We start from the raw sequence: 26,739 nt of genomic DNA on the forward strand, positions 1-26,739 counted from the left end.
TAACTCCATATGGTTGGGATTTGACTTCAAGAAATCTCTCAAGTGCAAATAGAATTTTTGTAGGACAGGGAAGCAGCATACACTTGAGTGAAAAAGTAAATTTATAAAATCGAATGCTCTATCTTCTGAAATATTTTTTGTGAATAGATGACTTGCTTTATAGACAGGTGGTAGCATTCAGTTGTATTTTGCCAGAACCTGAAAGCTTATGTAAAGTTGTATGACCTCTATCTGAAGTTGATTCATTAGTGCCATTATCTGTTCATAGCCAGGCCTAATCTATGACTGGAAGAGATGTAGGAGCTTGGCAGGAGGGCCTATTCTTCCGCATGACTCTTACTTTGGTCATGGAAAGGAGATTTGACTTTGTTTAATAAATGGCAATCAAAGTTTCATCAGAAAATGGTTTCTTAAAAACTTTTATTGTAAAACTGATTTTAGTAATTGTACAAGACTGATGTATTTCACATATTTGCTACTCCATAGTGTTTAGTAGAATATTGATATTGTGTAAAATACCACATATGAATGCCTGCTTGCTGCAGAACTAGAGTTAACTTAAATAAAATACATTAATATAAAAATTATATGGAACGAAAATTCATATTTTTATTTCAGTGTCTACTTTAACTGTACTGAATCATTTACTAAATCAAAAACTGTTGAGTAAATTGATCATGTCAAAACAAATTCATTATTAAAAGAAAATATCACATAGAAGAAAATTTGAAAAGTTCAAACATAAGGATATCTTTGGCATCAGGAAACCCCGACTGATATTCAACAGCAGGGACAGTGTATAAGGTAATTTAAGATGCTGTTGTTACAACTTGTAAAAGTATTGCTTTGTTTTGTTAATGATTCAAACACTATAGGGCATTAGGAAACAGAAATTTCATTTTTATAGCAAAAAGTCCTCAAAATAGGAATTTTCAGCTATCATGAAGATTTCTCTTCTTCATTCCTCTTCTATAATATAGCTTCATAAATGTTTGTGTCAGCTGTATTACTGAAAAATACTGCATCAGACGTTTACGCTATCTTTCATATATGTTAATTATATTCTCCTTTGTGTGTCTTAAGCAAATGTTTTTCTCACCTTTTATTCTTTTTATTTTCTTCTAGAGGACAATAGTTGTAGATCTCTAATGAATCTAAAGGGAAACAGACCCTTTAAGCCCTTGTTTAATATTTGATCTTCTAACATACAGAAACACTTTTCAATCACCCACTGATTGTAATTCTTTTGAAAGTTTCAATGTAACCCAAAAATCAATATTAACAGATGTTGTTTGCTTAAGTCTGAAAGTGTTCCAGAAAAATGCTTGTCAAAAGCATACCATCTATGGTTTCATAAAGTTTCAGATTCACAGAATCAATATCAGCAGATGTTCACTTTTATTTTATTTTTTTTTTCTCAAGGCATTGCAGAAGTGCTTCTTCCAGCATAATTTTGAAAGAAAATTGAAACCACCAAGAATATGACAGCTTCCACTGTTGCCAAAGAATATGCACTTGTCAACTCCTTGAGAAATACAGTGTCTTCGTGTAATATCATTAGAGACCAGTGATTAAACAGGAAAAAAAAAAAAAAGAGATGATTTTAATTAGTGCATGATGAATGGTTGTCTAAATCAATCCATAGTGTAGTCCATATATGTTAAATGCTTTATTGGGGCTATTTTAGCGTTTCTTTCTTTGTTTAAAAAAAAAAAAAGGAAACATTACAGAAATAATTAGGGGTAAAAAACTTAACCTCAGTGTGCTGTCTGTAACGGTGGCTTTGGAAGGTATACTTGGCTCAGCCTCCTCTCTACCTTTTAAAGCATTTGTTTGAAAGAACTGACATTGAATCCATAATATCTGCATAGAAAATGCAGAGTTATAAGGTCTCTGTTGTAAAGAGTTTGTCAGAAATATTCCTGCCTGCATAAAACAAAATATGCATAAAAATAAACAAACAAAACCACAAGGAACAACACACAAACCATTTTATTGGGCAGTTTGGAGGAATGAATTTTCACCTGCCTTATTCCTCTTACAGTACGTAAAACCTGTAGCATTTGAAACTTTGAAGCTGCTCTATATTGTGAAAAAAAAAAAAACTGTAATAGAATTTGGGATTTGGTGAGTGGGGTTGTTTTTCCAGTTAAAATAGTATGTCTGTATACCTCAAGTCAGTTATATAAATATGTAAGTGCTTCTTCTGTGTATATATTTGAAAATCTTTGCTAATCTCTGATTGCAGTTAGAGGACTTCTAGAAACACCAATATGCATATAGTGCAAGTTTCTGGAAAAGTAATCAGCAGTAATTATAGCATATATTCAATATTCATACAGATTTTGGTAGCTTATCATACGTTGTGTGTGTATTAAATTTGCCTCATTCTTAGTACTGTACTATAATGACAGTCACTTTCTGTAATAATTAGGAATGTAATAATACACTGATAAATCGCAGCATGATAAAGCCTGCAGACAGATCTGCTTTAATTTGATTATGTATCTCGTGTCAGTAAGTTTTCTACAAACGGTATCATTTAATTGGGGATAGCAGTTGGGTGGTTGGATTTATATTTGAAACATCTCCAATTGGTTACAGGTTCTGGGATATCTCAGTTATAAAAAAATGTGGAGATATTTTTGGTGGATTTAAACCATTGGTATGTTTATGCTGTACATCTGGGATTATTCTATGTGAGCTCTGAGCTAAAAGAAAACTGTGCAACTGTGTTAGCACAGCAGCAAGTCTACGCAAATAAAGCTGCCTCTCAGCAGGGTTTATTAATGTAGGCATCACATCATGCTACAGCAGTTATATAGCTTTTCTTTTCTTTTTTTTTTTTTTTTTAAGGCTCAGAGGGTAAGCAGAGTGTGCTTACATCTGACTGCAATACATAGCATAAACATATGCCAGGAGACTTGGCCCAGGGTTGTATTTATTTTAACAAAATTGTGGCAGTTATGATGCCTGTTTATTATATTCAGCTTTAACACTCACGAAGAAGGAGCCAACTTTCATAAATTAAATGTTTATTTGTTGGGTGGAGTGTAATATGAAACTGTGCCATTTTACAGTAGACCCTTATAATGTTTGTATCTGTGACAGATCCACTGTGATATCTGGTTCCTGTACATGATGTTTTATCTTCTTTGTTGATTAAAGGATAGAATAAAAAGAGAAATACATATAAAAAGTCTTTTGCATTTCCTCAGTATACCTCAGTTTGAGTGATGGATTATTGATTCTAATGTTTTGGAATTTCTTAGGACATAAATCAATGATTTTATTTTATTTTTCCTCATAGTTATTTTGCAGACATGGAGAAGCAAAAAAATATTGCTCCTCTTTGGGCACATTTTGGTTTTCTAATTAAACAAAATCTAAAGAGAATTTCCCCTAATTTCATTTCTTACTGTAAGAGATAAAAATGAGTAATTTTAATCTCTAGAGTCTGCAGAGAAAAAGTGTCTGATCTAGGCTTTAACCATGGATCAGTGCCCTTCATCAGATAGCCTAGCATCTCCATGCTGTGGCTATTCTGATTGTGCTTAGCCCCATGCCAGCATAGCCTTAGTAAAGCCATATGGACGACTCCTTCCACGTAGCAGTAAAAAAGGCGTTTCTGAAAGAAAAAGGAACTGAACACCCTTGTGCTGTTGTTTTTAGTCTGATTGCTATTGATTTGTAGAATAATAATGTGTGACTCCAGAACGTCTCTCCATCCTTTCACCTAGTATGAGAAATCCTTGAGGAAAGCTCCATACTGTTTTACCACTGTAACTGTCTAGCATGTTAGTAGAAGAATTGAATTTGAATAATACTGCAGTGGGCTTCTGCAGGTACATCTTATGGCCAAGTGGAGGAATTTTCATATCTTTACTCAAATATTAAAACAGGGATTTTTTTTCAAACATTAAAAAATGTGAAAGCAAATGGTTTTACAAGATAGCACCTCTGAACAGTCAGTCCATATTAAACATTTAGGAAACAAGAAATGTTCCATATGTATTATTAAAATAGGTGTCAGCACACAGGAGAAATTTTAGCGGTTAGTCCATGACAGGGACAATGCCATCCAATTTTGAGCCATGAACCTAAAAAAAAAAAAAAAAGTTCATTAGTACCAGCTGCAAGGTGACTGCATTTCATGAGTATATATAGACCTAGTTGTTAAATAGTATGAGCATTATGGTTAGCTGTGCATGTAGAGAATTTTTGAGTGGAATTTTATTTTTCTGAGCTTAGAAAAATATTAAAATTCTACTAACAGTAACATAAATTAGATTCTTTGCCTATGCATTGAGTCACATATTAGTTCTCACAGTCACCTCTAGCTTCTCTGTCTTTGCAAGATTTTTCAGCCCATCTTAATTTTTGCAATGCTGTCCCATTTCTCAGATAAATAGGTATAATTCATGTTGCCAGCTGCCAAGAACTACTGTATTTGCCAATAAATGGGTATCAGGAATAGCTGAATGAATAGATGTCTGAATTGAGAAGAGAAAGTTTAAAATTAGCAAACAACTTGAATGCTGTCAGATCTAAACTAATTTCTATCATCAGGGATTCATCAGGGACACAGCTGTTGGAGTGTGTGACATAAGAGAGAAAGTCAAGGAATGTTTATTTGAGAGAATGAAATATAGCAGGAATTTTCAGATTACATTAACTGAAATGATGTTGCATAAATACATGTTTTTTTAAGGGATTATGAAGTAATCATGAAGAAATTGAATAAATATTTCAAAAATAAACTCTCTCTTTGACATGAGGTATAAAGATGTTTTGTACTTAAGGGTTCTGTAGAGCAGGTGTCCAGAGAAGTACAGTTTTGTTTAAAGAATAGATATTTTTGGACTTTAACCAGATAAGTGACAACACAAAAACATGAATTTAGTCTTTTTAGTAACTTGTATCTAGCTTATTTTTCCATTTTCACAATCTGCTGAAACAATCAGTAGAGTTGCCGAAACCAGAATCTTCAAGCTTGTGAAACTTCAGGTTTGTCTTCTAAATGTTGAACCTACATGACAGATTTTGAACTTCACAGATTTGAATAGTTTCTTTTGGACTATGTTGGACTATGAATTTACTGAAAGGGAGGGGAATAAAGTAAAAAAGTAATAATGTTTTATACTGATAATTTCATCTTTAGTTTAAGAAAAAAAAAAAGTGAATTTTAGAGAGCCAAGAAGAAAATCCATGAAATTTGATAATGTGGTTACAGAGCTTCTCAAAACATAGAACCATAGTCTGGTTTGTGTAGGAAGGGACCTTAAAGGCCATCTAATTCTAGCCCCCTGCCATGGACAGGAACCCCTCTTGCTGGCCCAGGCTGCCCAAATCCCATCCAGCCTGGCCTTGGGCACTGCCAGGGAATGGGGCAGCCACAGCTCCTCTGAGCAGCCTAGACCAGGGCCTCACTACACTCATACTGAAGAACTTCCTTATATCTCATCTAAATCTACCCTCTTTCAGCTTTAAACCATTTCCCAATGTTGTATCTCTACATGCCTGTGTAAAAAGTTGCTCTACATCTTTTTTTATAAACCTTCCTTAGATACAAGAAGGCTGCTACAAGGTCTTCTTGGAGCCTTCTGTCCTCTGACCAGCCCCAGTTGCCTCAGCCTGTCTTTGCGGTAGTAAGGTTGGAAGCATATCTTCTGGCACAGAAGAATAATTTGGAGCCACAGAGAGATCATACAGAGTTTTGTGACTAGCAGGCTTGGCCAGAAAAAAAATAATTACTTTTCATGTAGATCTGACAATACATTTAAATTAATTGACATTGATACTGAGAATGAATTGTGAGTTTGATCTTTCTAAGGAGCTTGCCTCTGAAGTGGAAGGGATTGAAAGAAAAATATGTTTAGGATTAAACAGTTTAAAATGGGTTATGTTAAAAAAAAAAAAAAAAAAAAAAAAAGGATGACCTGAGATGAAACGATTAATTCTAGAACTTGAATAGTGGAATTGAGGTACCCAACAGTACTTTGAGAGTCAAGGGCTGTGCTGACTTCAGAACTTGTATAATTTCTGCAGAACTCTTTATTATGTCCAATTTCTGTGAATGCTATGTGGAATAGTCTAAAAACTACTTGTTTTGCATATTAGACCTTTTGATGGTGGTATATCAGGAAGGCCTGTAGAATTCCTTGGCAGGGTTTAATCATAAGAACAGGCCAGGGGAAGCGAAATAAGCCAGGAAAGCCTGGCATGGCCTTGCTGTGCCATCTGAGGCAGATCCTGCATTATGAAGCAGAGTGATCTTGTCAAAGCAGGCTGATTGACTTCACGTTTAAGGAGAAGCTCCTTAAAAAAAACTTTTTTTTTTTTTTTTTTTTTTTTTTTATTCCCCCCCCCCCTTGAAGGCAAGAACAGGCATATTTCTAAAGGACAAGAAAGAACAATGGAATTAGTAAAAGACAGGAATTTAGGGTTCTGCATTTATTGTTTATCAACTACATGCTTTGGGTAAAGGGTATACGTTTGAAAAGTTCTTAAATGAGCTAAAATAGGCTGCTTTATTATTTTCTTCTTCTTTTTCTTTTTTTAACTGTCAAAGGGCTCAAATCACAGGCCAGCTGTTGGCCAAAACAGAAAGACAGTTCTTGTTTCTTAGAGTTTATCCTACTGGGAATTGATTGAAAACTTGATCCTTAATAACCTGTTGCTCTTCCAGATAGTCATTTGAAAAAGTAAGATGCTTTTTCATGTACTTCTAGCATTTTATTATTCGACTAATTCAGGGAGAAATGTTCTGTTTATTCACATTGTGCTCTGAGAAAGATGAATGGAAGTTCAAAACAGCTTTGTGAAACCAGTTACTATTTTATTTTTTATATCATTGACTCTCTTCATTAATTTTTTTATTTTTCAGAGGATAATTCTTGATCTTCTGTACTGAAGAGACTTTTCAGATACCATTTCACCTGCCTAACAGTATTTAGTATTCTTTTTCCATCTTCTCCCCTCCAGGACACAATTCATTCATTCCTGAGGTTTGCACATATGTTTAGATGGGGTGATATTTTCAGCATGATGCCACAGCTGTGTTGCTCACAGTTGCTCTGAACCAGTTTGCTGAGGTTGTCAGCTTCAAATTATTCATTTAAACTGATCTATTCATCTCTGCCACAGGTCTCAAAATGAGATGTAAAGAGATTTTTGCATTTTTAGGAAATCTAATAAGAGTGATAAAAATATGCACATGGGTGGAGAATGACCACATATTTTAAGTGTGATTCATTACAGACTCTTGTCCAAAAAGACTTTTCACTTGAACTAGCATCTTCTTTGCTCTCAGCTGCTGCAGCTGAAACTGTATGGATGGGGTATGTAAATTCAAGGCAAGCTTCTTATTTAGCATTTCTGCCTTGCCAAATGAATCATAGATAGGAAATCACTGAGCTTGCCAAAATTTATCATACTGTGTCTCCAAAAGTGAAAACAGGTTTTTCATATAGCAAAGCAAATGCTGTGTTTTGCCACAGATAATATTTTGAAAGTTGTTACAAGGTATCTTTGTAGCACAGATTTTTTTTTCCGAACTGATTGCATACTTCAAAGTACCAAGCTTTTCAAGATCCACATAAAACTAATTAATCAACCTTGCAAACTGCATATCTTCCTTTCAAGTAGATCCCACAATCCTTCTACCTTGGGGAATAATTTTCTTGTTTTCCTAGCATTTTCCCAATCTAATTATTGTACCTCTAAATAGGAGATTTGTTATTACACAACATGATTAATTAGATATGTTATTTCTTTATCAGGTGAGAAATCACCAAAGGATTGATGATAAGCTTATGAAATCAACAAAGGCTGTATAAGGCAAAATGCAATTACTTCTCAATTAAAAATCCATTTGACATATTTGAGAGATTAATAAACAAAATAGATTTGTTTCTAACAGAAATAATTGGATTTTTAAGAAAAGATGAATTATTTTTGATATACATCATCTTTATTTAAAGCATAAACCATAAAAAAAGTATAAACTTAGACACCTAGAGGTAGCAGAGACTTAATTTTGCAAACATGAACTTTCACATGATTAAAGTTCTTAAAACATAGGAAGTAAATTAACAACAGCAACAACAAAAAAGGTAATTAAGAACTTGACAGGGTGAACGTTTTGTGTTCTCCTTTCAAAAAAATACATAGTGACAAATTTGATCTTACCATCAATGTAAAAAGTAATGTAATGATGTCAAAGATCCTTGGCTTCACCAAGCATCTTCCTTTTTTTCCCTGAGTGCCTATACATTCCTGATTTCTAGTGGTTCTGTGTGTGTGTCACTACTGCTGACGTCTTGCGCTCTAGTGACACTGAAGTCTCGATCTAGGGTCAAACTCTGTCTGTTTCCGCCTAAAAAATCAAACAATATGATTCATATGTCATTTAGGAATCTTGAGGCATTTTTGCCATTGGTGGATATTTGCCCGTTTTTCAAAGAACTGTAGGAAATAGAAAACTTCTGTAATAGGTCGTCTGATACTTAAATCCAATGGAACTTGTTTCTTCAGCAGAGCTGAACCTGTCTTGATGCCATCCTGTGACTTTCTGGGGCACTTGATTCTTTCAGCAAGACTAGTTTCTTGTATTGTGAAGAGTCTGGAAAGCACAAATGAATTATAATAATCATCTTCTGACTAAATGAGAATGTGTTTTGTACAGAAAACCAGATCTGAATTGAGCTTTATTAATGCAAGTTTCAGGGTATGAGGAAACCATCTGAAACTGTAGGCTTTTCAATCAAAGAGAACTTTCATCATATTCAAACATTATCTGGAGAGCCATATGGATGACTCTCTGGCAATATGCCATTTATCAAGCATCTGATCTATCAGTTTGTCTTCTCTTGAAAGCCTTATGGTAAAGGCCCACTGATTTTTCTTCTCAATCCTTAGTGATCAAGTAGAATTTAAAACAAGTAAAGATATGATTTCATTATTTTGAATTCATAAACGCAGAGTCAGTGAATAGCTTCTTCCAGACTTCAGCTTTAAAGATTGGCTAAGGACTATAATCAACTTTTAAAGTCAAAAGGCTCTAACAATATATAAATCATAGTATGTGAAGAGAAAAAAAAATGTATCTGGTAGGATTTCATCATCCTAAGTTTTAATCTTAATTAATATTAAAAATAATCTACAGCAGAAATGCAAAAGTATCCGTTTCCAACATTTTCTTCAGGTTAGTATGTAGTATGAAGAATTATTGACATTATTTTATTAAATACTTTATTTATGTATAAGTGAATATGGGAGCTGATCAAAACTATTTACAAGTTTCCTTAAACTTTTTCAAACTGTTCTAGAATAAGGATTTTTTCTGACGTAGGAATCCTACTATTCTGATGCTTTTAAGTAAATGTAAAGAAGAAAAAAATGAAAGGAGACCCTTTGCATTAAGGCATTTTGCTGTTCTGTTACATACTTCCTAAAAATGGTAAGCAGATCTCCAGTGGTTTCACTTGTATGCAGACTGGTGTGTGTGATTTTTCATGTGCCCATTTGCAGGCCGCTGTACTAATAATCTCTCATTTAATTTCCATCTTAGTGCTCTGTGAAATATTTTATCTAATGTCTTCCAAATACAGGTGAGCAGTGTTTCTGTTCTCTTCCTGCTTGCTCGTATGGGAAGGGGGATAAAACAGTCATCTCACATCTTTAATAGACACATCCATGGAATGAAAAGATGACATGGAATTAGGACTTAACCTTGTGTTAATATTCCAAATGAACTTTGATTACTTTTTTTGTGATTCTTATTTGCAGTTGCAAATAATAGTGTAAAGTATTCATACATGTAATTTAACATGGATGCTTTTGAAAATGTCTGTTTTTATTTTTGAGGACATTTAGTGTCACCAGACAAAAGACTAAAAATTACAATTTAGATGGGAATTGAAAAGCAGTATAATTTAGAGATGCATGAAAAGCAGGTAAGATGATTCCTGAAAACTACTGATCTGAAGTTGAGGAATAATTTCTACATTTCAATTTTTATTCCTGTTTGATTATCAGCAGAAAACACTTACATAGCAGCTGTGTTAATTCTCAATTTATATTGAGGATTAAGAAAATTGCATTTAAGCAGAACAAATGTTCTTTAAATTCCATCTTGGGAAACTTTGTAACTTATTTAATAATTCCCCTTCAAGTGAAAAAATTTACAAAAAAACAGTGACAGTAAGTACAGAAGATAAATATTGAATATACTTTTGTGAGAACTTCACAATTTCATTTGAGTGGGGATTTTGATCCCTATGAATTTACCATGCTATTCTCCTCCAAGCATGTTCCGTATAATTTATTTCACAATAGGAATTTGAATAGCACCTATATAATCGCTTTTGTTTGCAAAATAAGTATGCAATTCAGATTCTTATTGCTCATAGAAATAAAAATCTCTTGAATCGTAATTTGACTCATGTTACTTCATAAAATCAAATGACTGTTAATACTAAGATTTCTGTTGTTGATTGTTTTTAAGATTTCTGTTGTTGATTGTTTTTACAGTGTGACAATTGGATACGTAACTCCATTCAAGGATAGCTTTGACTCTGCAGTTGAGGTTCCAAATCATAATTTGCCTAGCTTAAAATTACAGATGCTAAGATGACTTTGTTAGGGTCTGCATTCATAAAATGCTTTGCCAATCCCAATTAAAAACTGGAATGGGGTGCTTTTCAATTACCTGGAGCTCCTGAAATATTCAAAAAACTGAATTAGTTCTAAATTGTGACTGCCTTAGCTAAGAAGCAAGCAAATGACTTGAATAGTGGTCTGTCTCATCAAAATATGGAAGCCCCAGCAGAAAAAGCATCAACCTTTTGTAATTACAACACTTTGCATTATTTTCTTTGATGAATGGTGAATGATGAGTTTCCTATGGATATAATTGGAGATTATATATGCACTCAGCACAGAAAAAGGAGTATCTCCAATTAGTAGAATAAGGAAATTTTATTTTTTTGGTGAAAGGGAATTTTGTCTACATTTCTTTAGCTGTTAGTTATTCTCAATTAAAAAAAAAAAAAAATCATTCTTACAGCAGCCAGCATCAGAAGGCATTTTGGTTGTTTCGAGGTTTTTATGTAGAATAAGGGCTGCATATTTTCCATGTATGACCATAGTTAATATTCCCGTTGCTCAAAGTAAGTTCAGTGCTATGGCATATTTTGTTCCCCTATTTAGTTAGTGATGAATTTCATCTGGCATTCCACTTGGACCATTTTTCACTGGAGATGATAGAAAGCTGAATAGTGTTGTGGTTTTAATTGGCTGTTTGATAGACAGCAACGTGTCTTAAATGTTCTGGGATATTGTTTCATTTCAGTGTACTAAAGGCCTAATACAGAACCTATGGAGGCAATGGAAAAGCTTTTGTCTTAGCATTGGGCCCTAAAGAATTGCCAATACCCATTTGAAAAAATGTGTACATTTCAAAGCAAAAGATCAGTCATGATTTCTAATTGACTGCAGTAACACCTTGATTGAAATAAGATAACTTGGTATTTTCTATTATTAAAAAAGATTTTTTTTTTCCTGAAGTTTCATAAGGAAATACAGACTAAACTTAAATTTTTGGCATAAGAGCTAATCCCATTTTCTTTGTACTTTTAATGCTCTGAAGCTCTGAATCTTCGCTCCTCCAGTTTCAGCAAATGAGTAATACCTGGAGGGATAGAAATTTCATATACGTTTTTCCCCCGAGGTTGTCTCTTCTGCTGACTGCATGGCTGTCTCTCTAAAACCATTCTATCAATTGTTCAAGTGTGAATGCTGTGTAATATGTTTTATATCTGGGAGGTTGAAGCTTTGTTCTCCTACTGGGAGTTTCATATTTTGATGAGACAGCTTTAGTTTCTTTCTTTTTCCATTTCCTAGGAATCCCTAAAAAATGATCTTGTTATATAAGTAGTGTGGCAACTATAACTTCCTAGCTACTTACCTAGGTAATTTACTTTTCTCAGTAAAATAGTAGAGACCATCCAGTCACTAGTGACAGGCTACAAGTTATTCATGGTCGTAGTAAATACTATGTTCAAATACATATTTTGAAGTCTCCTCAAAATGTTTTGGTCTCATAAATGTGTTAATTTGTTTGTGTATATTAGTTGTGCACTGTTATGCTATTTAAACCTCTTCATGGTCAATAACAATCTAAGACTTCACACAGTTACCTGTGGTTTGGAGATCCTGCATTGCAGTTACACAAAAGCAGAGTGGGAAATCTGGGTGCTGGGATTTGTGTATGCCAGAACAGAGGAGCCTTGGTCTACGTGAGGACCTGGCTATTTAGGTAAAATGCAAAATGCAATGCATATGTGCATAAATGTAGCACTTCCCAACCATCAAGAACTGCTGTTACTAACTCTGGTTCCTTGTATAATGAGCAGAGTTCAGTAATGATTTAGTCATATTTACATTTTTTATATTCGTGCTGTCTCAGCACCTATGCAAACTGTCATTTCCATTCTCTGGCTGTGCTCGTAGTGGATCAGAGGAGACCGTCAAGTCCATGAGAAGGATGTTCTGTGAGGGCTGTTAAATAGCATGGAGCTGAGCAAGCTGCTGTGAGGGCAACTGGAGGCTGGGAGAACATGAAAGGAAAGGAGCGTGTGTTCTGGGCCTGGCCTTCGCTGGATGTGAGACCTTCCTTTGCAGTGCTTTGTGGAGCAGAGACACTGAACTGAGTGGGCCTGCGTGCTGGTGGAAGGAGGAATCATTATGGTGTAGGAATATCTATGTAGGAAGTAGGAATCATTATAACATTGAATTGAATTCAGGTGTTGTGACATGTTTGGGTCCTGTTATTTTAGTGGCTCCAGGGACTCTGGGTGTTAAATGGAAGCCTCAGAAGCATCTGCTTCCTCAGCACCCTGCCTACCCACTTGGAGACACCGGCGTGCGGGTGAGGAGTTCCCTGCTCCAAGGGTCCAGCCTTGCCCAGGCTCCTTCCTAGATGCTGTGAGGTGCCCCAGTGGAGGAGATCTGAGGCTGCTTACACTGCAGCACAGATTTGTTTATTTTTTATTTAAATACTGTCCGTGGTCAGTAGTATGTGCCAATATACTGTATAGCATGGAAATAGTGTTTATGGACAATTTCTGTAGTTAGTGAGATGTTAGCTTACGTCTTCTGACAGGTGTTTATATTACTGCCTGTGTTTGTAATTCATTGCATTGTGATTGTTTTTTGTCCATTTAAATGCATGTTTTTTTTTTTTTTTCTAGCTGTTCTTATATAAGCTGATATGGAGATTAGTACTGTAGTTAAATTGATGTAAGACTGAATGGAAAAAATCCTTTTGTTTGATATTTAAATCAGTTCTATTTACTGTTTTCTTGGCCTTGCAATCAGAAAGAAGAAACAGAAGTACCTGAATTGATGTCAGTTATGTCATTTTTTTTTCTATGACTATGTGATTTGTTCCATATCATATGTATTCTCCTGTGTATAGCATCCTTTCTGCTTTCCATGTTGTGTTGTTGTTGTAGGGTTTTTAGTGTTTTGGTTTTTGTTTTTTTTTGGGGGGGAGGGAGGAGGAGGAGTGGTGTTATTACTTGTGCTTTTTATACACTGTATAAGTTATAGAGGGTTAAATATGAGACATAAGAAAGATGCTTTCCTTGAAACACTGGCCAAACCTCTCCTCGGACTGATGTGGTTGAGATCAGACAGACATAATTCCTGAAACACCAAAATCTTTTTATTTTGCTTTTCTGCAGAAAGTAGATATTAATTTTAATGAAGGAAACTATCACTTTGGTAATTGCTATTTGAAATGATACTGTGTTTTTTAAGGATTTTAGTATTTGTAAAGAATGAAAATTCAAACTCTAGAGATTAAATCCACTCATTTATAGCTTCTGTCACATTAAAGGAATGGAACGTAAATCAATTGGAGTAAGCAAATGTAATGTAGCATTATTTTCAAATGTCTGTTATATAGATAGTCTATCATTTAAAAGCAGATTTTGTTTTTGCTTTACAGTGTTTGTAAAAGATACATTTGGTTTCAATATTTTTATATTCAAAATGTTAGAAAGAATATGCTATGGGGAAAAGTCTGGCTGCTTATAGCAGATCATTATGTATTTCAACATAGTATGAGCAGTGTACTGGGTTGTGAGTGGAATTTGAGTTTGAAGACAAAAGAGAACTATTCATGTTAGAAATACTCATGCCCAGCATACCTTACTCACTCAAGATGATCTGATCTGACTCCATCAATTCTTGAAACTACTTCTTTGCCTCTTCCAAATGTCAGTAAATCCAGAACATACTTTATCTTGGCTTCAGCTGCTACAATCATGAGGGTCTCAAGTTTAACATGAGAGATTTCACTGATACGCCTATGTGAAGGAAATGTATATTTTGATTGGTATCAGAACAGTCTCAGGGTTCAAGGATTAGAGAGCAGAATGCTTGGCCATGAAATAAGTGGAATGGAAATGCTTAGCTATAGCTTTTAAAGAAGCTAGTAGGTCAGACTCAGTAATTTCTTTTGTTAGCGATGAACAACTTAGCAGCTGAGGAAAACCTGTACTTTTCTGTGGCATATTAGTGTGTACTAGTATCCAGCAAGAGGATGTTGATATAAAGATATCTGTTTATCCAATGGACAAATAATGTAATAATTCGAATGAGTGTTTGCTTGCTGGTTTGGAATAAAAAGCTAAGGAAATGCATCAGAAATCCCCCAAACAAGAAAACACAACTATTTGTTGCTGTTGTTAATGCTGTGTCTGACAGAGTGATGATGCGTTTTGTTTTTTATTTTTTCCCAGGACCATATTGTTTTTCCACACTGCTGAGGACTTCTGAGATAGAAAACCATCTGCAAGTTTGCTTACAGATCAACCCCTTGTGAAGCCCAGGTAGTGCACTGGGAAAATTATCATGTTGCTCTAGGGTTCTCAGAAGTCTTAATCCCTGAGTTTCTTTAGGGCAAAGCTCCTTAATGAAATCACAATATTTGGATGGCACAGTCCCCAGGATATGTAAACATGCTGCCTAAACAGCTGTTAAATAATTTTCAGTGTTTATTCAGGTTCTCAGTCAGGGAGAGGTAGATTTTAACACACTTTATGGTGGGATCTCCATAGAGAACAAAGTTAATCCTTCCTACTGTGGATGTGTTTCAGAACTGCAGTGCTCTTTTCTGAAGTCACTGATTGACTGTGTGCTGACTAAATGGTTTCTATCCATTTGCAACCTGCTTTCTTTAAAACTTTTTTTTTTTTTCTTACTAACGTTGGATTTAGATGATTATTAGGGATATTCAGAGAATTCCATGAAACTGTACTTTTAACAGACGTTACAATCAAACCTGAAGTCTCAGCACAGTGATCTCTAAACAAGGCATGTTTCAACCATTTTGTGTCCAAAATTGCATGCAAGACTTTGCACTTGTTCAAATGCCATGACACAGCATGTAATATGGATATTTGCTGTAATACATCTGTACAGTTCTATGCTGCTAGACGTCTAAGGTTAGGTTCGATGTGCCATACAGAGCATCATTTATTTTTGGACAGAAAGATATTTCAAGTGATGGAAAATGAAGTTAGGAGCAATGTTTGAATCCACTAAAAGAGAAATAGCTTTTAGATACGTATTGTGTGTTTAGATCTTTGGAGCTTTGCACTTTATACTTGATATTCAGATTTTGTAAAATTAAGAAGGGGAAAAAAATCACTGGATCTAGTGGGGAGTGACTTTATAAGTGAGCTATCTAGTTTCCACATCGGTATCAAGTAGCTGATCATTACTTATGGCAAGGTTTTCCATTGGCATAAAAATTAAATGGTCAGTTTGTCATCATAATTAATGCACATGTGAAATTTTCATAAGAGTTAAATACAGTAAGACAATACATGCTTTCATGTCTTAAATGCTAAGATGCAAAAGGGTAAATATAATATGAAAACTGTTACTGAGTATATGGTCTAAATATGCGCAGTGATTGCTCTTGTCTAAATATTAGCTGTCTGTCTTAATGCTTTGCACTGTGGCATCATGACAGTATGAAGCCTGATGTGATATAAATGATGCCAATGTATGCACTGTTGGCATGAGCATCTGTCTCCTTGGCAGAGTCCAAAGGCAGCTCCTGGCAGCTTTGGAGTTGCCTCTAGGTCTATCATATGGTTAAGCTTCTGACTTTTCCTCTTTAGCTAAAGTCCACTCCATCTGGAACATATTAAATTCTCTTTCACCTTTGATACTAGAGAAACACGTGTGGTAACATAGTGCATTCTGTACTCAGGACTCTGAAGTTGCTTAAATCAGCCAAGTCTTGTGCTTAGGAATGTTACACTTCTGCAGAGATCTGAAAAAATGCTCTGCATGTTACACACCAGAACTGAAATCTGAAAAAGGATGAGATGAAAATCACTGTTTTGTGTAAAACGATCGAAGAAATTACAGTGCAATTTGTCCTTTTTTTTTGGGGGGGGGGGGAGGGGGAGTGGGGGAGGTAAGGGGTGGAGGGAGGCAGGTAGAGGTAGAAATAGGAAAGGGGGAGAAAGGAGAAAGCAGTACTGAACTGATCATATTCTGTAGTGGTATTTTACCTCTCAGTGCTGATTAGGCTGCTAGACAAAGAAAATCTGAAATGCATAGTCAGCATGAAGGAGTGGGAGGATAAAAACAGGCACAGTAGGTCAGATAGAGTTCTGGATTGACCCCAAATGTTGTTACAGATCAAGGCCTATTATAGCCCTGATATTTAGCCACATTTTACAAAGGTTTGAGTCAACTATAAGGCATTAAAGGAAAAAAAAAGTAGATGATGTACTTTGGACTACTAAAAAGTAGTCAAAAAATGTGGGCAGTGGTCGCTTTTCTTTCTCCAATTTCAACAGATCTTTCATTTTCTTAAACAGGTGCATAAGCATTTTATATAGAAAATGCTATATTTTCTATATAGCATTTTCTAGTTAGCTCCAGCACACCAGAGGATTTGGTCCATACCCTGCTAGAACAACTGAATCTGGACTTTAAAAGTACTAGCGTATGTTAGCATTATACTGTACTAGATACTGAAAAAAGAAATTACTCTTTCTTCCTGCTTCTTGGACTGGTTCCTTTGGTGTAAGGGCCAAGTGTTACAAGTTCCCAGTCACAGCTATAGTGAGATCCAGGCTTCATGAGACAGAGCAAGAGAGAAACTAAAAAGTTTTCCAAAAAGACTGAGAAACTCCCAATGGTCATTCATTTTTGATTGCATCCTTTTCCTTCTTTCAATCTCTCATATAGCTATTTAAACAATGTTAATGCCTCACAGTGTCCTGGTAACATCTGTGTAGCACAGGAAAAGGGGAAAACTTGTGAAAATTGGAATACTTCAGAGTCCCTGTCACTGAAATAGACCACCTTTGGTCAGAGTTACAAAACCACTGGCAAAGTAACACACATTGGAAAAAACAAAGAAAACAGAAGATGGGAGGAAATAGCTTCTTTGTGGTTCAAGTGAACAGCTTGTTCACTCATCTTCTGGATCCCAGCACACTTCTTTTGGTCTCTGTGGCATCTGGCTGACTTGCTTTGGTTTCTCTTCACACTTTGTCACACCAGGAGAGGGCTGTACATGCTGCTCCATCCTGCCCTGCCAATTACAGCAAGGGGATAATGACACTGACTCTATTCCAGTGCTGGCTAGGCTTAGAACTGATTAGACAGATGGGCAAAAAGATGAAGAAGACTTGATTCTAACTTTGAGGACTGAGATCTGAAAATACAGAAGTTTATTTTTCCTTCTTGCCTAGGTATAGCATAGGCATTTACATGCTTTTTTATGATAAAGTCAGATTTTAACAAAAACTCAGTGTCCTATCTCTTATTCTGGCTTGTCTAATATATCCCAGTTCTTGTCTGTGAAGGTGACTTACACGGACAAAAGCAAAATGTTCTTGGGAGCTACCATGTTGATAAGACATTAGAGCTCTTTGTAACATCCTCCCTGGCAGAAACAGCATGCCTGAATGTTTGGACATTCATTTTTTCAGCACAGTTTGAAACTCATTTGATTCTGTTAGCCTCTGAGGATCATTCAAATCAGTCCAGGCAATCCATGAACCCTGACATCAATTTGTCTGCCAAAGTCACCAGTTTAATAAATAATGGTATTAGCCAGGCAAAGGTTATGTCCCTTTAATATTCATATAACACTTCACTATGTGTTTTTATATCTTCTTTGAGCATTCACCTGGAAAGACAGCAAGCTTGAAAAGCTTATTTTGAAGAGAGCAGTGCTAGTTGCCAGGTTGTCACGCAATATGTTGTTTCCCTTCCTCTGCTGCATATCTAGGAGGTGAGCTTCTGTGATGGAGATAACTGAAGACAGACACTAATTTGGGGTTTGACATTTTACAGACAAAAATAGATGCAAAATGAAGAATGTTGCTACAGGTATAAAAATAAGCAAGAAAAAATAATCAGAAATGGAGAGAAGCAGGTGACTTTGTGAAATAAAAGAAACCATTAAGAATAGCATTGGAATTCTAGCTTACTGGAGAGTCTTTTCTTGATTAGTTATGGGGATTTCAAACCACTGCTGAGTCCTCTAAATAGGTGCTGATGATCCTTATACTTACTAGTGAAAACCTTTTTCTTTTTCCACACTGGGTTTAGAATCTTACGTACTTGTAAATGTAGCTGCCAGATTATATAACTGCCAGATCATGCAACTCCTACACAAATTCTCAACAGAAATGGGATTAACTGAGGAGGTACATACTTCAGCATTCAATGTCTTATAGACCAAAAATTGGCAAAGGTACAGCAACAAAAAAATATATTCCGTAGTCTTTAGTTTCTGAATTTCTGTCTTGTCGCTGCATTGTAAGAAAGGTTAGAAAATGAGAATTGCTGTGAAGTTATCGTATAAATTAACTGCTACTTACAGATACTTGTAAGATCTGAAGACATAATGTTAAATGCAGAATAAGCATACCCTTTAAAATACAAAGTTGGCCTGTTTTAGGAAAAAAAAAGTTATTTAAGAAGGGAAAGATTCTTAAAGGAACATAACAAATATGGTTAGAATACTGATGAGTCTCTCCTACACTCACCCTGGGAATCCTTTGGTGTAGATCTGTCACCTTTTTCTTGACGGATGTATTTTGTTTTAGGCATGTTCGGGTAATAAATGCTCTAAGTGTAGCCTGCTGCACAACACCAAGAGCCATCTCAGAATAATAGAAAGTTTAGAGCGTGAATCCATCCATCACAAGGGAAGACTACCTGAGATGTGTGAATCAAATAAATGTCTGTATACGACTCAGAAGCTGATAGCAACTTCATTTATTTTGTGCTTTAAAGGAGATGAGGGTAACTTGCAGCCTAACTTCACCAAAATAGCCCTAGCCTTTAAACTTCCCATCACTAACACCAGGAATGAAAGAAAAGGGGACCTTTTTTACACTTCATAGGTAGGTTTATGTGTGATTTGGGATAAGGTGTAACAAAGAGAATATATACTTCTTCATACAGCATTTTCAGTCTTGTTCCTTAACTCATCATGAATGAATTTGAAGGCTATATAAAAGGCTATATAAAATTCTATTTTTAAATCTACTTATTATAATTTAATATTTTTATTTTGGAAATTCTAAAGGAGCACAAAACTACATAGTTCTTACTCCCCATATCTCACTGTAGATCAAAACCATATGAAATAAGCAAAAAAGTGTCAGTAAGACTAAGGATACAAAGAAGATATAGAGGAAGGACAGACAGCTTCTTCAATGCATATGTTCTGGTTTGTTAGCTTTCTTGTGGTTTGAAAATAGGAGAATCTTAGAATAAAAACTTGGCAATCTGTTTCTGTTTTTTTTTTTTTTTTTTTAAATTTAATTTTATTTATTTATTTATTATTATTTATGTTTTTTTTTTTTTTTTTTTTTTTTTTTTTCCCATGGAAAACCGGTTGTCTAACCAGGAAAAATGCCACAACATCAACTATTTCTGAAATATTTCTGATACTTAAGATTGATTGCAATTACTTAACTGTTTCTTATACTTAAAAGTATTTTGCATTCATAGTTTAAAGATATATAAAGATAAGGATAAATAAATAAATAAATGTGTGTATATGTATATAAATATATATAAAACAAGGGTATAGCTACAATGTGTTCTTTTCCCAGTTAATGATTTAATTGAATTAATTTAAATGTCTGGGTTGATAGCTGTCACTAAACAGATTCTATGATAACCTTTCCATGAAAAGCCCTAAGAGGGAAGTACAAGATTGAGGATTATTTCAAAATATCAACTGTACAAGGTATACAGCATTTGGTAGGATATTAGAACGTTGTTGACTCAGTGGCTTGGGCCTTCTATGTATAGTAAGGGAAATGTTCTGTTCTATCAACCATTTATTTTTTTCTTCTGCTCAAATTCATTTGTTTGTTTATTTGTGAAGCCAGTAGCTACTTTTCCAGGTCTGTTCAGGGTATGAACAAGTTTGTTCTGTGACCTTGCCTGTCTCCTTTTACTTTGGTTGAGAAGTAGTGAGAGGGTAAAATGTGTTTTCTTGTGGAATAAAAATCTGAAGCTTAGTACAGGTTTTCTTTTGGCAAACTTGCTAATGATCTATTTTAAACACATTTTAAAAAAGTAGCTTCCCAGTAGGAGACGATTGTAGTGGAAGACAGCATTCTAATTTTGCAACATGTTTGATGAGGGAGAACAGCATATATGAGGAAAGCCAAAAAATCTGAGTGTTGTCTTTCTCTTTAGATGCCTAGATAAACGACAAAGATCCTACTAAGCCATTTCCTTTTAGATGTAGGTACTGCAGTTTTGCTTTCATGTTTCAGAGAGGTTATGCTGCTTGTACAGGACCATGCAACCAGTCAATAGTAGAGATAGGAACAGAATTCCTGATTTTCTAGCCCACAGTATGCTCAGGGCACTGTAGAATAAAGTTGTAAAAGAAGGTCAGTCACGAGCCCTACGCTCAGAATACAATAAATTTCTTGAACTACACCTTCCTTTTCAAACGACTTGGATTTCCTTTAAATTAACACTCCTTATTCATAGTGATTTCCCTAATCATTGTTCCAAGTTATTTTTAGAAATTATAACAAAGATGAAAGAACCATAGGAATAAAATCCTTATGTGTCTTTGGAATTTTTATTTCATAGATGAATCTCCAATCTGCATAGGGAGATCTGTGCTCAAAAAGCAAGAGAAGAAACATAAGTGATAAATAATTGGAAATGTGGAGTTTAAAGTGAGATGAAGGGGGTATACTAGCATATAGGAAGAACTGTAAGGAAAATGTATGGCAATGAACTTTCTGCTGAGAGAAAAACGCTATAGCAAGTTCTGCAAAGGGTGGGGGGGGGAGAGGTGTTAAAATGTACGGAATGAATTTTCTGAATGTGAAACCTATCATCTCAAAAAACTAAAAAACCTAATACTGAATCAACTAGATAGGCTGCACAGTGCTGAGTGACCAAATGCCCTTCAAATTCCTTATCCCCCAAAGACAGTGGTTTAAGGAAGGCTTTGAGTGGTCCCCAGTCACTGGCCTCTCTCTGGCCCACATAACATTTTGTGTCCCCTCGAGCAATGAATCTAAGCTTGCAGGGAGAAAAAAGAAATGGAGATTAGGAAAGGTCTGTGGGAGATAGTGAGCTCTCTCTGGTGCTTTTATAGCCTCACAGTTTTGACAAGAGAAATATTTGACAAAGAGAAGGTAAGATTTATTTCCTTTGTGTTTTCTGGACAAAACTAAAATAAGACATTAATGATATTTTTTGAAATAGAATCATGGTTCAAAATTATTAGCCTTGTCTTAAGACTAACATCCTACAGCATCATTGGATACTAGTATCTCAAATACCTATTAATTAGTAATTATTTTGATTACTAATTAATATTAGTATGTCTAATATTAAACTGACTTCCTCTGTTATAAAAAGGATTTTTGGTGTCATATGTTTCTGACCTATGAATTCCTAATTAATCTGCAAAAGGATAATACTTACAATACAGGAACCAGAATACTTTGCTGCCTTACGATGGAATATTAAAAAAACTCTACACAGGTTCCCATCATCTGTATGGACTGAATTTAGGTTAAATTTCTAGAGCAAGGAAGAATGGTCAGGTTGCAGACTATCTTAACAGCTATCTCTTGCCTAAAATTCTAATGTCACTGTAATGGGTTAGGACAGCAGTGTCAAATTCAATTACTCATTTAGGTCAGATTGAGTTTCCTTGATGGCTGTAGGACTGTTAGGGAACAGAAACATGATATGATAATGAAAATAAGTTTTGATATAGGAAATAAATTGATAAATGACCAGAAGATTATTTTGTGGCTAGTTGACACATAGCTCATCTGTAGCTTGGTAGCCAACTTGATGCTTTTTTCAGTAACTCAGCAATTTTGAAAATTAGAAAAAAATAGCATAGACAATGTCAAGGCAAATCACTGTGTTAACGTAAAAGGGGAGTAAGTGATTGCTGATCTAGGAGGCATTTGTGCTCAGTTTCTGTAGCAAGTTTCTTTCTTCCCTGAGAAAAAAAAAATAAATCCTGACTGCTTTTGTGATATGGACAGCTCATGTTGACGTTGCATGTGGGTAGGATTTTCATGTAACTCTAGATACTTAGATAACAGACATTTGGTGTTATGAACAGAGAAAAAATTATTGCAGGACATAAGAAAGCACCATGAAAAATTATCTGTTTCCAGTGCACCAGGAACATGGAGTGGAGATGGTTGGGTAAGACAGGCATATAGATATGCTCTATCCATATATTGCTGAGGAGAGAGCAGACTAGTTTGGCGAGGTAAAAAGGAGGTCTCCCAAACTTCACACCTCAGTCTGTGATCTCATACCAGATTTTGACTGAGTAGAAGTTTTTTGTTGCCATGTATTTTTTACTTCACTTATTTGATTGTGAGAATTTTGTAAATTGTAAGTTCTTGTTGCTTGCATAGCACTGCATTTCAGCCAGTAAGAAATGAGAACCTCAGAAATTAAGCTTATTGGAAAAATGAGCAAATCTCAGGCTGTTTCTAAGCTGACTATTTTTATGTTACCAAAGTAGTGCTGGTTCATAGTAGTTGAAGTATCTGGGCTGGAACTAGCAACCAAGAAGCTATAACTAATGTGACTGATTTCCTCCTGTGAAATATATGCATGCCTGGGAATTAAGTTATGCTGTTCAGCCTTACTTTGGCTATTCCAAGAACTCTGGAGTCCTTACTGCTTTGGGTCTGTCCCTGACACACTCATTACGCATTCCATCCTCTTTTTTTCACTGAAGGTCAACCATCTAAACAGCTTATATAATACTGGCGCCCAACATTATTTAATAATATGGTGCCCAGCTGATCAAACCTGGATCATAATGAGGGCTCACAAATATTTTTGTTTCATAAAAATGGTAAGAATCAAATCCTTTTTGATTCTTAAGTGCAAATCATATTAGCATTTGAATGTGCTGGTGTTACGTAGCATAGAAAAGAGAGATGAGATGACCCAAGAAAAGATACTGAGAAAACAAGACAAGAGATGGCAAGATAATATATAGAGTCAAGGTCAAGGCCACATTACTGTGTGTATCAGAGATGCTTTGAAACATGAAAATTATAAAGGGTGGAAAAGTGGGAGGAGGAGGAGGCAGAAATAGCTTATAGATGATGTCATCTAGTCTTTCAGGAATTAGTGGTCACTTGAGATAAAAAGATGATGGCTCTACAGAAATAGCTGAAAGCCCTTATGCTTTCCTGAACAAAGAATTAGTGTGAGAAAAATATTCTGTAAGTGTATATGCTTCATAGTTGGGGCATACATTTTGCTTGAGTAGGTTTTTTTGCAAACCAAAGGGAATTCCACAGGAACCAAAAGAATCTGTGATATGGAATTGAATTCAAAATATGGTTTTAGTCAAAAATGAAGAGAGAAGGATACAGGAAGCATTCTGTGAAATAATTCTGTTTTAGTTTGGTATTGCTAAACTGTTACATTTCAGTGTGTTTTGCGGTTATCTTTTTAATCAATTCCTGCAAATGGCATTTTTATTATAAAGTTTAACAAAAAGAATCAAAACATATCTCTATATCTTGCTTTTGATCAAAAAAAGGGGAGGTTGCCCTAAAATTCAGTTATATCACATTTTGATTTGTTTCCCATTAAATAAAGTGAAGAAAAAAATAATTCACTTTCTTGCCAAATTGTTTTTCTCAGACACAGCTCTCATTAAGCTTCAGCATATAGTTGCTTATAGGTACATCTACCATATGGAAAGTTAGAAATTCAGGAAAAATGCCTTTTTCTGGAAAATAGTCTGAAAAGAAAGGATCAGAGTTATCAGTTGTACAATGAATGTTGCATCCTTGTATGTAGTATTCTGAGTACAGTAGTAATTATCTACTATTGTTCTCAATCTTCTGCAGTACAATAACATACTTAATACCTTGAAAAAGAGAAGGAAGATGGGTCATATTTCAGACAGTTAGGAAGAACTGGGAAATACTTGAATCCGGATTTAGTTCTGGATCTTTTATCTTGATTTAAAAAAAAAAAAAAAAAAGAATCTTTGAAAGAGTGCTGGCTGTTCATACATCACTTTCTTCTTGGTTTCTGCTTTCTTGGTTATTATTGCTTGAGATGTCAGTTGCACACATGGAGAATAAAGACAGCATTTTCTATAATGATTTGTAGTTTATTCTCCATAATCTCATGTAGTTATCCAAGTAACATATGATGCATTGTTGTCATTGAATTGGGGGATTTTTTTTAATTTTTTTTTTTGTGAAAATGCTTAAAATTGTGAGGAAGCACAGATTTGAATAAATGACTTTTTAAAGTATTTTTACAAGCATTTATAGTGAGTTTCTCCCCGGGGTCTGAAATGGAGGCATACATGTACAGCTAAGAGCAGAATAGGTATAGTTTGCTACAATTCTTAAACACATTTTGACTATTATCTACTGGTGGTGAAGGGTCAGATGTGATCAATGGCCATGGTATCAATAGTCATAGTATCAATACCAATAGTATCAATAGTCATAGTGTCACAATTAATGCTTTTAGGAGCTTCCTTCTGGCAGGAACAGGCAAAATTCACCTGAGAACTCATGAGTCAGATGAAAAGAGCTTGATCTCCTACATTCAGCTTAGGCATTTGGTTGTTGTAAATGATAAGGACAATGTACAGTATGCTTTGAATTAATTCTTTGGTAAATTGTTTGTTTTAGGTTGGCTTCTTGATTACTTAAGAGGAGTAGTAAAGAGAAATAAAATCCTTGTTTCTTCTATTTCTTTAGATCTCTTACAGCTTTGATTTTCATTTAATAAAAACATAAACTACCACCACCGACAACAAATTCATTTTCAACAGCAGAGCAAAAAATATCACCTAAAATGGGTTAAAATTTCATTAAAGATATATAAAAACAAAACTTCTAAAACATTGGGACTATTGTATTAAAATGTGGACTTCGGTAGCATCAACAAAGTTGCATTCAACTGAGGCAACTTTAGTCTTTTATATAGACTACTTCCAAACTGCTGCTTATTGTCTTTGTCCCATTTTGACAGCAGTGATTGTAGTAGAATTTGCTAATGGAAAATAAGAGAAAAAAAATCTTTTGAAGTTGCTTTATTTAATTTGAAGCCTTTTACTGTTAAGCTAAATGTACACAAAGAAAGGAAAAAGAACAAAACAGATACAAGTAATTTCTTTGTCAGGTATTGAAGCCACTACTGTGACCACATTCTCTTACCAGGCTTACAGAGATCTGGAAAACTTGTTGTAGTACTACCTTGTTGAAAATAATTATCTGTATTGCCTATCTGGTAAGGTGTTTACAGCAGTTTGGGGAGAGTCAGCTTGCTAAACCATTAACAAATCAGACTGGGATGAGGGTGGAGTAACAAACCATAGAAGACCAAAAATGGTGTAAAGAGAAGAGGCTTGAGGAACAAGGTATAAAAAGTAGCATAAGATCCCTTTCATCTGCTGTTTGGTTAATACAGAGTAGTTAGCAATGTCGTTCAGGCGATGACTCTGTACTTCAGTGACAAGATCTGTAAAAATCATATAAATGCAGCAGTAGATTCCAGGAACCCAAACTGATAGTATACCTCACTCTGTTAGCCTTTTGTTCCCCTAGATTTCTGATATTTATGTATTCCAAATTTTATTGTACAAAATTGTATGTTGATTAAATTTCCTACTTTTTTTTAATGGTAAGCCCAATTTCATCTATGTGTGTATATATACATATTTGTAGCAAAATTGGGATGTGTTTTGCAGATACATTGGCTGAATGAAATGGCTATTTTTACAAAATCCATTATACAAATATGATAGATTCCAAAGCAAAAGAAAACAAAAACAAATGTCCAAATGTTAAACTTTCATGAAACAAAATTTTAAGAGCTATCAGGGAGTATGACATTAATGTTCCTATCAGTTTTCTGTAAACAGATGAGAAATTTTCACTTGGAAATTAATTGCAGGGTAAATAAAGGATGATTCCCAAAGTGCAAATTCACACTCCTATTGTTTTCAGTGAAGAATGGTATAAAAACTTCAGCTCAATCACATACTGGACTGTGCAGCTCTGCTGTTGGCAAACTGCTCAGACAAAATCCTGCAGAATCTCTGCAGCATGCTGTAGAAACAGTGGTGGAGCATAGATCAGAATGTATATGATAAAAACTACTTTGTTTAAAATT

At 35.0% G+C, this 26,739-nt stretch overlaps 1 long non-coding RNA gene across 5 annotated transcripts in view; it reads left to right on the top strand.

Annotated features, from left to right (window-relative positions):
* LOC137863694 (uncharacterized) overlaps positions 1–26,739 on the top strand; it is a 264,783-nt gene that overhangs the window by 43,013 nt on the left and 195,031 nt on the right. For all 5 annotated transcript variants that reach the window (XR_011101045.1, XR_011101044.1, XR_011101047.1 and 2 more), the window contains exon 2: positions 14,811–14,900. This is a non-coding gene — a long non-coding RNA (uncharacterized lncRNA). The remainder of the gene's footprint in view (positions 1–14,810; positions 14,901–26,739) is intronic.

The sequence above is a fragment of the Anas acuta genome, chromosome 13, assembly GCF_963932015.1.
Source record: "Anas acuta chromosome 13, bAnaAcu1.1, whole genome shotgun sequence".
In the NCBI taxonomy this organism is placed as follows: domain Eukaryota; kingdom Metazoa; phylum Chordata; class Aves; order Anseriformes; family Anatidae; genus Anas; species Anas acuta.